A 12,839-nucleotide genomic window follows, 5' to 3' on the forward strand; every position below is an offset into this window, starting at 1 on the left:
GGATGACGTGTGGATGTGTGGATGTATGGGACGTGAAAGTGTGTGTGGTGATGATTGGGCCTGGGTCTGGGACTTGCTGTCGCCTGGCCTGCCTGTGCTTCTCCCAATGGGGGGGCGGCGTTGCCTCTCCCCACTCCTCGCGACTTCACCCACCTGTGGGCACGTCTTGACTGCCAGGGCTCTTGGCCAGGGGCACTGAGGCAGGCGCTGACCCACTGCGTGGCTGTCTGGGGCGCTTGGCCCTCCCGGGTATTGGGTGGGGCCTCTGCCGGGGGGTTTTGGGGCGCTCGGGCTCCTGGGGCCGGGTCCGGTGCACGGCCCATGTCTGGGCGGCTGGGGCCTTGTGGGGTCGGTGGGCTGTTGCCCCTGGCTCCCGGGCGCCTCTGCCCTATGCTTATGGGGGCTCTGTCCGGGGGCTTCCACTGCTGTCTTCTGGGTGGATGCGTGGTTGTCCCTGCGGTGGGCATCCTGGGTTCTGTGCTCCGTGGGGGCTGCTGGTGGCCTGGGTCTTGTGGGCCTCTCTGCCTGTTTCTGATTGCTTGGGGGGGCTGTGGATTGTGGCCGTGTACACTTATACACTCATAAGTAAGAACGGTTATCATGTAGGTCCTGTGCCATGGGTGTTGCATGTTCTCACACACACACACACAATACACATTCATTAGTCCAGTAGCAGTTGATGTATTACCATGTCGCCTCAGGTCATCTATATGCACAGTTGTGTTGTAAGCGATTGCCACTACTTGTGCTTGTTTTTGTTTGTTTGTGTGTTTGTTTTTTCTCTGCTTGTCTGCTTTCAGGTGCTCCTGGTGGCGCAAAGGCTGGATTCGCAACAGAGACCATGGATTATTGTCTGTTTTGTTTTTTTACAGGTGTAGCAGCTGGTTGTCTGTTTTTTGTTTCTTTTTTTGTTCTGTTTCCTCTTCTTTCCTTTCCCCCCGGTCCGGAACAGTTCCATTACATGTTATATATAACAAGAAATAAATAAATGGGCATCAAGTGGAGCTTTACATTTATAAAACTTCCCTTGGCAAAGCAAATCAGTTTGGCATAAAAGGTATTCACAATTCTGCTGCCATAATGCTGAACAGAACAAGGGAAAAAAGTGAAGGAATTCATTTTACAGCTAAATCCTCATAAAGAGAGTATTGCTCAACCATAAGTGTGGTTCTTTCTCATACAAGGTTATACAAAGAAGTTTATGTTTGAAACCAGCTTAAACATGGACAAATATGAAGGACAAAGCAGTTTTAACTTGGTTTGAATGAAGCAATTCATTTTATGGCAATATCTGAAATCTTGACTATCTCCTTAAAAGAAAGCGAATTTCGGATTCCAGAAGAACAAGTGTGGTTCTTTTTCATATAAGGTAATATAAAGAAGTTTATACTCGAAACCAGCTTAGACATGGATAAATAAGAAGGACAAAGCAGTTTTAACTTGGTTGAAGTGAAGGATTTCATTTTACAGCAAAATCCTGAAACGTGCATTACTCCTCATAAGGAGTGTATTGCTCAAACATGTGTTGTTTTTTTCTCATACAAGATTATAAAAAGAAATTTATGTTTGAAACCATCTTAAACATGGACAAATATGAAGGACAAAGCAGTTTTAACTTGGTTTGAGTGAAGCAATTCATTTTATGGCAATATCTGAAATCTTGACTATCTCGTTAAAAGAAAGCGAATTTCGGATTCCAGAAGAACAAGTGTGGTTCTTTCTCATATAAGGTAATATAAAGAAGTTTATACTTGAAACCAGCTTAGACATGGATAAATAAGAAGGACAAAGCAGTTTTAACTTGGTTGAAGTGAAGGAATTCATTTTACAGCAAAATCCTGAAACGTGCATTACTCCTCATAAGGAGTGTATTGCTAAAACATGTGTTTTTTTCTCATACAAGATTATAAAAAGAAATTTATGTTTGAAACCATCTTAAACATGGACAAATATGAAGGACAAAGCAGTTTTAACTTGGTTTGAGTGAAGCAATTCATTTTATGGCAATATCTGAAATCTTGACTATCTCGTTAAAAGAAAGCGAATTTCGGATTCCAGAAGAACAAGTGTGGTTCTTTCTCATATAAGGTAATATAAAGAAGTTTATACTTGAAACCAGCTTAGACATGGATAAATAAGAAGGACAAAGCAGTTTTAACTTGGTTGAAGTGAAGGATTTCATTTTACAGCAAAATCCTGAAACGTGCATAACTCCTCATAAGGAGTGTATTGCTCAAACGTAAGGGATGCTCTTTCTCATACAAGGTTATAAAAAGAAGTTTATGTTTGAAACCAGCTTAAACATGGACAAATATGAAGGACAAAGCAGTTTTAACTTGGTTTGAGTGAAGCAATTCATTTTATGGCAATATCTGAAATCTTCACTATCTCCTTGAAAGAAAGCGAATTTCGGATTCTAGAAGAACAAGTGTGGTTCTTTCTCATATAAGGTAATATAAAGAAGTTTATCATTGAAACCAGCGTAGACGTGGATAAATATGAAGGACAAAGCAGTTTTAACTTGGTTTAAGTGAAGGAATTCATAGTTAGCAGTTCCTTGATGAGGGATATTTCAGACACCAAAATCCATTTTCTAAAGAGAAATAAAGAGAAAACAACAATCACTTCTGTTAAAGACTGAAAAAGAAATGTCACCCATGAAATCAACAATGCTTTTAGGGACTTCTATAAAACCTTATATTCATCACAAAATGATCCATCAGACAGTAACATAGATCAGTTTCTTAGTAATATCAACCTTCCAAAATTACAAACCGAACAGGCAATGGCTCTGGATTCACCTCTCTCAATAAGAGAACTCCATGAAGCCCTTCAACATATGCCTAGTAACAAAGCCCCGGGTGGCCACCAGATGGTTTTCCAGCAGAGTTCTACAAAGAATTGTGGACTGTTTTGGCACTGCATTTCACAAAATGGTATTACAAGTTAAGCAGAATGGCAGATTATCCCCACACATGAACTCTGCTAACATTATCCTGCTACAGAAACCAGGAAAAGACCCCATACTTCCATCCAGCTACCGCCCAATATCTCTAATAAATGCAGACCTCAAAATAATTTGTAAAGCCCTCGCCAAAAGAATAGAAGAAATAACTCCACTTATAATACATCCTGACCAGACAGGTTTCATAAAGGGTAGACACTCATCCACTAACACTCGCAGGCTAATTAATCTCATAGACTATTCTACCATCGACAACCTGGAAACCACAATAGTCTCTCTAGATGCAGAAAAAGCATTTGATCGAGTGAACTGGAAATTTTTATTCGCAGCATTAAAAAAATTCGGGTTTGGGTCACACTTCATCAACTGGATAAGGATATTATAAAGCTCCCCAAATGCAAGTGTCAGGACAAATTATCAAACTTCTCCAAGCTTCAGTCTGCAGAGAGGTACAAGACAGGGTTGCCCACTTTCTCCATCACTTTTTGCTATTTTCAACGAACCTTTAGCAGCTGCTAACAGACAAGATAGAAATATTAAAGGTATCCAACCCCAAAATAATTGAGCATAAAATAAGTCTTTATGCTGATGATGTATTACTTTTCCTCCACAACTCACAGACGTCTCTCACTCACACGATCACACTCATAAATAAATTCTCAGCACTTTCTGACTACTCTATCAATTGGTCTAAGACCACAGTTCTGCCCATTAACTGTAGGGTCCAGAATATACCTGCGATCACTTTACAGTCAGGAAATATTAGATATTTAGGCATAAACATTTCCTCCAGGCTCTCAGAGCTAACAAAGCTAAATTATGTGCAATTATTAAAGACGGTAGAGGACGATCTCTCTCGTTGGAAGTCCTTACCTATATCACTTATGGGGAGAGTTACAACCATTAAAATGATGATACTACCAAAAGTTAACTATTTGTTCTCAATGATCCCCATAAAACCATCTGCTACTTGGTTTAAGTCACTAGATTAATGCATCTCCAAATTTCTGTGGAAAAACAAACCACCACGTATTAGTTTAAAAACGCTACAGAAAACCAAGGAAAGTGGTTGATTAGATTTACCTCATTTTCAGCGCTATTCCTTAGCCAATAAGTTACAGTATATATCAAAATGGTTTAAACCTAGCCCAATAGATGAACCACACAGCTTCTGGCCACAAATATGTTTGAACACCTTTAGAATGACTCGAAATCCTAATTTACAGCTCATACAATACAAAATTCTTCATAGAACACACTATACAGGACAAAGGATGTTCAGGATGGGTCTAACACACTCAAACATCTGCTCACATTGCACAGATAACACACCTGATGATTATGCACACGCTTTGTGGTTTTGTGCGCCTGTCCAGAAGTTCTGGTTTGAAGTCTGTATGGACCTATCAACATGGCTAAAGTGTAGCATTCCTGCATGCTGGGTGACTTAGACAACATCAACATGGAAATTAACTCAGCACACATGGTCCTCACAGTGTTATGTATCGCAAAGAAAACTATTCTCATGAACTGGAAAGTGAAGAATAATCTGTGTATTAACCTGTTTAGAAATGTTCTTTTAGATTATATTAGCATGGAAACAATGTCTGCCTCCTTAAAACATCAATTGGCTGAATTTCATTCTCTCTGGTCCCCGCTGATTAACTGTGTGGCTTTGGGCGTCTGGTGGTCTCTCGGGTCGTGGGGACCGGGTTGGTCATTGCTGCGGGTGACTGTGTGTCGGGCTTGGAGGGCAGTTTTGGGGGCTTGCGGGTGGGGCTGTCTTGCTGTGTGGGGCGGGGTCCCTTAGGGGCCTTGGGGTGGTGGCTGCTAGCTCTGTACCGGGTGGCTCGGCCACTCTGGCGTGGGTGGTGGTGCTGGGCCTGGGCCCTGGTGGCTGGGCGCTGCCTTGCGCCCGGGGGGGCTGGGTTGCCCTGGACATGCCACAGTATGGGTGGGTTGGTGCAGGTCCTGGTGCCAGGCTTGTTGCTCTGGGACCTCCAGGGTGTCCGCAGGTGGTTGTTTTCTTTAGGGTGTTGGGGCGTGCGGTGGGGGGGTGCTTTTCCCCTGTTGAGGGGGGGGGCCTGGGTGATGGTGGGTCTCAGGCCCGGGCTGCTGCGTCTGGTGTGACCGGGTGGTTTGTTTGTTTTTTTGTAGAGGTCCTCCGGGGTGGGATGGGGTTGGGTTGAGTGGGGTGGGGCGGGGTGGGTACCTTCTGGGGGTACAGTAGCTCCCGGAATATGGTCGCTGCAAGCCCCGAGCCTGGTGGACATCAGGCCCTCCTGCCCTGTGCTGGGTCCCAGGTAGCGGGGGTGCCTATTGCAGCCAGTCCCTGGCTGCCCTCTCCGGGGGAGAGTAGCTCTCCCGGTGTATATCCCCATACCCTCTCCCTTTTGGCTCCTGTACACAGCACACACTCACACATGAAGGGTTTTGGGGGGCGTGTGTGTTCTGTGGGGTGTAGTGGATGGGGCCACGTAGGTGGTCCCCTTGGCTGCACTCTGCAGTTCCCCGCCCCTGTTTTAATTACACCTTAGACATCACTACTTATCAAACACACACACACACATTAGGTCTTGGGGGGTGGTTGCACTGAGTGGCATCTGGTGGACGGGGCTCTTTGGGTATGTAGGCTGCCCAGAGGGCCGCGCTCCCAGTTCTACAAGGTTGGCTGCCCCTCAATTTTAATCGCTCACTATTAGAAAATATTGAAGAGCCAGAAGGGTGAGGGGAGGGGTTTTCTCACACCCCTGCTTCCTGGTTGCTGCTCGGGAAGGAGTGGCCAGGAGGAATTAATTATTCTGCTGGTTCAGGGTCTGTGGTGGCTGGGGGGCTGCTGGCCCCATGGTGTGCCCACTGTGCTAGACCCCAGCGGAGTCAAGGGAGGGATGACGTGTGGATGTGTGGATGTATGGGACGTGAAAGTGTGTGTGGTGATGATTGGGCCTGGGTCTGGGACTTGCTGTCGCCTGGCCTGCCTGTGCTTCTCCCAATGGGGGGGCGGTGTTGCCTCTCCCCACTCCTCGCGACTTCACCCACCTGTGGGCACGTCTTGACTGCCAGGGCTCTTGGCCAGGGGCACTGGGGCAGGCGCTGACCCACTGCGTGGCTGTCTGGGGCGCTTGGCCCTCCCGGGTATTGGGTGGGGCCTCTGCCGGGGGGTTTTGGGGCGCTCGGGCTCCTGGGGCCGGGTCCGGTGCACGGCCCATGTCTGGGCGGCTGGGGCCTGGTGGGGTCGGTGGGCTGTTGCCCCTGGCTCCCGGGCGCCTCTGCCCTATGCTTATGGGGGCTCTGTCCGGGGGCTTCCACTGCTGTCTTCTGGGTGGATGCGTGGTTGTCCCTGCGGTGGGCATCCTGGGTTCTGTGCTCCGTGGGGGCTGCTGGTGGCCTGGGTCTTGTGGGCCTCTCTGCCTGTTTCTGATTGCTTGGGGGGGCTGTGGATTGTGGCCGTGTACACTTATACACTCATAAGTAAGAACGGTTATCATGTATGTCCTGTGCCATGGGTGTTGCATGTTCTCACACACACACACACAATACACATTCATTAGTCCAGTAGCAGTTGATGTATTACCATGTCGCCTCAGGTCATCTATATGCACAGTTGTGTTGTATGCGATTGCCACTACTTGTGCTTGTTTTTGTTTGTTTGTGTGTTTGTTTGTTCTCTGCTTGTCTGCTTTCAGGTGCTCCTGGTGGCGCAAAGGCTGGATTCGCAACAGAGACCATGGATTATTGTCTGTTTTGTTTTTTTACAGGTGTAGCAGCTGGTTGTCTGGTTTTTGTTTCTTTTTTTGTTCTGTTTCCTCTTCTTTCCTTTCCCCCCGGTCCGGTTCAGTTCAATTACATGTTATATATAACAAGAAATAAATAAATGGGCATCAAGTGGAGCTTTACATTTATAAAACTTCCCTTGGCAAAGCAAATCAGTTTGACATAAAAGGTATTCACAATTCTGCTGCCATAATGCTGAACAGAACAAGGGAAAAAAGTGAAGGAATTAATTTTACAGCTAAATCCTCATAAAGAGCGTATTGCTCAACCATAAGTGTGGTTCTTTCTCATACAAGGTTATACAAAGAAGTTTATGTTTGAAACCAGCTTAAACATGGACAAATATGAAGGACAAAGCCGTTTTAACTTGGTTTGAGTGAAGCAATTCATTTTATGGCAATATCTGAAATCTTGACTATCTACTTAAAAGAAAGCGAATTTCGGATTCCAGAAGAACAAGTGTGGTTCTTTCTCATATAAGGTAATATAAAGAAGTTTATACTCGAAACCAGCTTAGACATGGATAAATAAGAAGGACAAAGCAGTTTTAACTTGGTTGAAGTGAAGGAATTCATTTTACAGCAAAATCCTGAATCGTGCATAACTCCTCATAAGGAGTGTATTGCTCAAACGTAAGGGATGCTCTTTCTCATACAAGGTTATAAAAAGAAGTTTATGTTTGAAACCAGCTTAAACATGGACAAATATGAAGGACAAAGCAGTTTTAACTTGGTTTGAATGAAGCAATTCATTTTATGGCAATATCCGAAATCTTGACTATCTCCTTAAAAGAAAGCGAATTTCGGATTCCAGAAGAACAAGTGTGGTTCTTTTTCATATAAGGTAATATAAAGAAGTTTATACTCGAAACCAGCTTAGACATGGATAAATAAGAAGGACAAAGCAGTTTTAACTTGGTTGAAGTGAAGGATTTCATTTTACAGCAAAATCCTGAAACGTGCATTACTCCTCATAAGGAGTGTATTGCTCAAACATGTGTTGTTTTTTTCTCATACAAGATTATAAAAAGAAATTTATGTTTGAAACCATCTTAAACATGGACAAATATGAAGGACAAAGCAGTTTTAACTTGGTTTGAATGAAGCAATTCATTTTATGGCAATATCTGAAATCTTGACTATCTCCTTAAAAGAAAGCGAATTTCGGATTCTAGAAGAACAAGTGTGGTTCTTTCTCATATAAGGTAATATAAAGAAGTTTATCATTGAAACCAGCGTAGACGTGGATAAATATGAAGGACAAAGCAGTTTTAACTTGGTTTAAGTGAAGGAATTCATAGTTAGCAGTTCCTTGATGAGGGATATTTCAGACACCAAAATCCATTTTCTAAAGAGAAATAAAGAGAAAACAACAATCACTTCTGTTAAAGACTGAAAAAGAAATGTCACCCATGAAATCAACAATGCTTTTAGGGACTTCTATAAAACCTTATATTCATCACAAAATGATCCATCAGACAGTAACATAGATCAGTTTCTTAGTAATATCAACCTTCCAAAATTACAAACCGAACAGGCAATGGCTCTGGATTCACCTCTCTCAATAAGAGAACTCCATGAAGCCCTTCAACATATGCCTAGTAACAAAGCCCCGGGTGGCCACCAGATGGTTTTCCAGCAGAGTTCTACAAAGAATTGTGGACTGTTTTGGCACTGCATTTCACAAAATGGTATTACAAGTTAAGCAGAATGGCAGATTATCCCCACACATGAACTCTGCTAACATTATCCTGCTACAGAAACCAGGAAAAGACCCCATACTTCCATCCAGCTACCGCCCAATATCTCTAATAAATGCAGACCTCAAAATAATTTGTAAAGCCCTCGCCAAAAGAATAGAAGAAATAACTCCACTTATAATACATCCTGACCAGACAGGTTTCATAAAGGGTAGACACTCATCCACTAACACTCGCAGGCTAATTAATCTCATAGACTATTCTACCATCGACAACCTGGAAACCACAATAGTCTCTCTAGATGCAGAAAAAGCATTTGATCGAGTGAACTGGAAATTTTTATTCGCAGCATTAAAAAAATTCGGGTTTGGGTCACACTTCATCAACTGGATAAGGATATTATAAAGCTCCCCAAATGCAAGTGTCAGGACAAATTATCAAACTTCTCCAAGCTTCAGTCTGCAGAGAGGTACAAGACAGGGTTGCCCACTTTCTCCATCACTTTTTGCTATTTTCAACGAACCTTTAGCAGCTGCTAACAGACAAGATAGAAATATTAAAGGTATCCAACCCCAAAATAATTGAGCATAAAATAAGTCTTTATGCTGATGATGTATTACTTTTCCTCCACAACTCACAGACGTCTCTCACTCACACGATCACACTCATAAATAAATTCTCAGCACTTTCTGACTACTCTATCAATTGGTCTAAGACCACAGTTCTGCCCATTAACTGTAGGGTCCAGAATATACCTGCGATCACTTTACAGTCAGGAAATATTAGATATTTAGGCATAAACATTTCCTCCAGGCTCTCAGAGCTAACAAAGCTAAATTATGTGCAATTATTAAAGACGGTAGAGGACGATCTCTCTCGTTGGAAGTCCTTACCTATATCACTTATGGGGAGAGTTACAACCATTAAAATGATGATACTACCAAAAGTTAACTATTTGTTCTCAATGATCCCCATAAAACCATCTGCTACTTGGTTTAAGTCACTAGATTAATGCATCTCCAAATTTCTGTGGAAAAACAAACCACCACGTATTAGTTTAAAAACGCTACAGAAAACCAAGGAAAGTGGTTGATTAGATTTACCTCATTTTCAGCGCTATTCCTTAGCCAATAAGTTACAGTATATATCAAAATGGTTTAAACCTAGCCCAATAGATGAACCACACAGCTTCTGGCCACAAATATGTTTGAACACCTTTAGAATGACTCGAAATCCTAATTTACAGCTCATACAATACAAAATTCTTCATAGAACACACTATACAGGACAAAGGATGTTCAGGATGGGTCTAACACACTCAAACATCTGCTCACATTGCACAGATAACACACCTGATGATTATGCACACGCTTTGTGGTTTTGTGCGCCTGTCCAGAAGTTCTGGTTTGAAGTCTGTATGGACCTATCAACATGGCTAAAGTGTAGCATTCCTGCATGCTGGGTGACTTAGACAACATCAACATGGAAATTAACTCAGCACACATGGTCCTCACAGTGTTATGTATCGCAAAGAAAACTATTCTCATGAACTGGAAAGTGAAGAATAATCTGTGTATTAACCTGTTTAGAAATGTTCTTTTAGATTATATTAGCATGGAAACAATGTCTGCCTCCTTAAAACATCAATTGGCTGAATTTCATTCTCTCTGGTCCCCGCTGATTAACTGTGTGGCTTTGGGCGTCTGGTGGTCTCTCGGGTCGTGGGGACCGGGTTGGTCATTGCTGCGGGTGACTGTGTGTCGGGCTTGGAGGGCAGTTTTGGGGGCTTGCGGGTGGGGCTGTCTTGCTGTGTGGGGCGGGGTCCCTTAGGGGCCTTGGGGTGGTGGCTGCTAGCTCTGTACCGGGTGGCTCGGCCACTCTGGCGTGGGTGGTGGTGCTGGGCCTGGGCCCTGGTGGCTGGGCGCTGCCTTGCGCCCGGGGGGGCTGGGTTGCCCTGGACATGCCACAGTATGGGTGGGTTGGTGCAGGTCCTGGTGCCAGGCTTGTTGCTCTGGGACCTCCAGGGTGTCCGCAGGTGGTTGTTTTCTTTAGGGTGTTGGGGCGTGCGGTGGGGGGGTGCTTTTCCCCTGTTGAGGGGGGGGGCCTGGGTGATGGTGGGTCTCAGGCCCGGGCTGCTGCGTCTGGTGTGACCGGGTGGTTTGTTTGTTTTTTTGTAGAGGTCCTCCGGGGTGGGATGGGGTTGGGTTGAGTGGGGTGGGGCGGGGTGGGTACCTTCTGGGGGTACAGTAGCTCCCGGAATATGGTCGCTGCAAGCCCCGAGCCTGGTGGACATCAGGCCCTCCTGCCCTGTGCTGGGTCCCAGGTAGCGGGGGTGCCTATTGCAGCCAGTCCCTGGCTGCCCTCTCCGGGGGAGAGTAGCTCTCCCGGTGTATATCCCCATACCCTCTCCCTTTTGGCTCCTGTACACAGCACACACTCACACATGAAGGGTTTTGGGGGGCGTGTGTGTTCTGTGGGGTGTAGTGGATGGGGCCACGTAGGTGGTCCCCTTGGCTGCACTCTGCAGTTCCCCGCCCCTGTTTTAATTACACCTTAGACATCACTACTTATCAAACACACACACACACATTAGGTCTTGGGGGGTGGTTGCACTGAGTGGCATCTGGTGGACGGGGCTCTTTGGGTATGTAGGCTGCCCAGAGGGCCGCGCTCCCAGTTCTACAAGGTTGGCTGCCCCTCAATTTTAATCGCTCACTATTAGAAAATATTGAAGAGCCAGAAGGGTGAGGGGAGGGGTTTTCTCACACCCCTGCTTCCTGGTTGCTGCTCGGGAAGGAGTGGCCAGGAGGAATTAATTATTCTGCTGGTTCAGGGTCTGTGGTGGCTGGGGGGCTGCTGGCCCCATGGTGTGCCCACTGTGCTAGACCCCAGCGGAGTCAAGGGAGGGATGACGTGTGGATGTGTGGATGTATGGGACGTGAAAGTGTGTGTGGTGATGATTGGGCCTGGGTCTGGGACTTGCTGTCGCCTGGCCTGCCTGTGCTTCTCCCAATGGGGGGGCGGTGTTGCCTCTCCCCACTCCTCGCGACTTCACCCACCTGTGGGCACGTCTTGACTGCCAGGGCTCTTGGCCAGGGGCACTGGGGCAGGCGCTGACCCACTGCGTGGCTGTCTGGGGCGCTTGGCCCTCCCGGGTATTGGGTGGGGCCTCTGCCGGGGGGTTTTGGGGCGCTCGGGCTCCTGGGGCCGGGTCCGGTGCACGGCCCATGTCTGGGCGGCTGGGGCCTGGTGGGGTCGGTGGGCTGTTGCCCCTGGCTCCCGGGCGCCTCTGCCCTATGCTTATGGGGGCTCTGTCCGGGGGCTTCCACTGCTGTCTTCTGGGTGGATGCGTGGTTGTCCCTGCGGTGGGCATCCTGGGTTCTGTGCTCCGTGGGGGCTGCTGGTGGCCTGGGTCTTGTGGGCCTCTCTGCCTGTTTCTGATTGCTTGGGGGGGCTGTGGATTGTGGCCGTGTACACTTATACACTCATAAGTAAGAACGGTTATCATGTATGTCCTGTGCCATGGGTGTTGCATGTTCTCACACACACACACACAATACACATTCATTAGTCCAGTAGCAGTTGATGTATTACCATGTCGCCTCAGGTCATCTATATGCACAGTTGTGTTGTATGCGATTGCCACTACTTGTGCTTGTTTTTGTTTGTTTGTGTGTTTGTTTGTTCTCTGCTTGTCTGCTTTCAGGTGCTCCTGGTGGCGCAAAGGCTGGATTCGCAACAGAGACCATGGATTATTGTCTGTTTTGTTTTTTTACAGGTGTAGCAGCTGGTTGTCTGGTTTTTGTTTCTTTTTTTGTTCTGTTTCCTCTTCTTTCCTTTCCCCCCGGTCCGGTTCAGTTCAATTACATGTTATATATAACAAGAAATAAATAAATGGGCATCAAGTGGAGCTTTACATTTATAAAACTTCCCTTGGCAAAGCAAATCAGTTTGACATAAAAGGTATTCACAATTCTGCTGCCATAATGCTGAACAGAACAAGGGAAAAAAGTGAAGGAATTAATTTTACAGCTAAATCCTCATAAAGAGCGTATTGCTCAACCATAAGTGTGGTTCTTTCTCATACAAGGTTATACAAAGAAGTTTATGTTTGAAACCAGCTTAAACATGGACAAATATGAAGGACAAAGCCGTTTTAACTTGGTTTGAGTGAAGCAATTCATTTTATGGCAATATCTGAAATCTTGACTATCTACTTAAAAGAAAGCGAATTTCGGATTCCAGAAGAACAAGTGTGGTTCTTTCTCATATAAGGTAATATAAAGAAGTTTATACTCGAAACCAGCTTAGACATGGATAAATAAGAAGGACAAAGCAGTTTTAACTTGGTTGAAGTGAAGGAATTCATTTTACAGCAAAATCCTGAATCGTGCATAACTC

The sequence above is a fragment of the Leuresthes tenuis genome, unplaced genomic scaffold (genome assembly GCF_036924035.1).
Source record: "Leuresthes tenuis unplaced genomic scaffold, fLeuTen1.0.hap1 SCAF_1, whole genome shotgun sequence".
Lineage (NCBI taxonomy): Eukaryota > Metazoa > Chordata > Actinopteri > Atheriniformes > Atherinopsidae > Leuresthes > Leuresthes tenuis.